This window comes from Muntiacus reevesi, chromosome X (genome assembly GCF_963930625.1).
Source record: "Muntiacus reevesi chromosome X, mMunRee1.1, whole genome shotgun sequence".
Classification (NCBI taxonomy): Eukaryota; Metazoa; Chordata; class Mammalia; order Artiodactyla; family Cervidae; genus Muntiacus; species Muntiacus reevesi.
The window spans coordinates 95,979,696-95,981,385 of record NC_089271.1 but is presented as its reverse complement, the minus strand read 5'-3'; positions in this window follow the sequence as shown (position 1 = coordinate 95,981,385).

The window sequence follows — 1,690 nt, the reverse complement described above, 5'->3', positions numbered from 1 at the left end:
TTTAATGGAGTTGTCAAAGAACAGAGCCTCTGAATCCAGCCAGCCTGGATTTCAATCCTGACTCTGCCACTTGCTGGCTATGTGACCTTGTGTAAGCTTTCAACCTCTCTGTTCCTCAGTTCCGTCATCTATAAACCACAGATAGCAATAGTACCTAACTCATGGGTCAGTTATGAGGACAAAACCAGGTAATATCTGTAAAGCACATTCAACAGCACCTGACACATAGTAAATGCCAAGTGAGTGCTTATTAAATCAGCAAATTCTGACCTCACCAGACACTGCTGTGTAGGATTTTGTCATTCAGCTCAGTAAATGGAACTTGGGAAGTTTGTAAAACAGGGCTAAAACTTGTGCTCCACTGAGCTGTGATGAACTTGAAACACTAGGCCTTGTGGAAAGCATGCTGTATGGTTATCCTTAACGGAGGCCTGGAAACCCTCAGATCCTTCCATGCTCCAGAGTTTGCTATTGCACCTCTTGAGTGTTTTTACTGTTTCTGCAACCACCCAGTGGTCAATTCTGTGAAGTCCCTTAACATCCTGAATGTAGTCCATGAATACACCGGCTTATTGCAGGATGCATAAATACATCATAATAACAATGGTAACTGCCTATCATTACACTGCAGGTTATACAGTACATCATGGAGATGATCTTATTTGCTAAAACAAGCATCAGGGCACAATAGACTTGAGATTCTGGCTTTTGACTGAGCCGGAGCCAAATAAATACATTGGGAGCTCTATTCCTAGAGTTTTTGGCAGAACACATGGATGGCCTCCCTTCCCAAGACTTAAGCCTGTATTAGCTAAACTGCAGGGTATAACTTGCGTTTCACTGTCCCTGTCATCTCTGCTGCCATTTCAGATCACAGAGGTCACAGTAATGATTTGAAACCAGATGTTTGCTATTCCTTAGCCTCTTCTCATTTAAATAAATAAGTAGCAGTAGATCAACATCCTGACATGTGCTGCTCACCCCAAACACTCATGTATGTCTTTTCTACCACCCTCTCATGCTGGAATCAAGATTGCTGGGAGAAATATCAATAACTTCAGATATGCAGATGACACCACCCTTATGGCAGAAAGTGAAGAAAAACTGAAGAGTCTCTTGATGAAAGTGAAAGAGGAGAGTGAGAAAGTTGGCTTAAAGCTCAACTTTTTTGGCCTAAAGCTCAAAGATACAGAACACTAAGATCATGGCCTCCAGTCCCATCCCTCTACAGCAATTAGAGAGGGAAACAGTGGAAACAGTGGCTGACTGTATTTTTTGAGGCTCCAAAATCACTGCAGATGGTGACTGCAGCCAAGAAATTAAAAGACACTTACTCCTTGGGAGGAAAGTTGTGACTAACCTAGGGAGCATATTAAAAAGCAGAGACATTACTTTGCCAACAAAGGTCCGCCTAGTCAAGGCTATGGTTTTTCCAGTAGTCACATATGGATGTGAGAGTTGGACTGTAAAGAAACCTGAATGCCCAATAATTGATGCTTTTGAACTGTGATGTTGGGGAAGACTCTTGAGAGTCCCTTGGACTGCGAGGAGATCCAACCAGTCCATCCTAAAGGAGATCAGACCTGAGTGTTCACTAGAAGGACTGATGTTGAAGTTGAAACTCCAACAATTTGGCCACCTGATGCAAAGAGCTGACTCATTTGAAAAGACCCTGATGCTGGGAAAGATT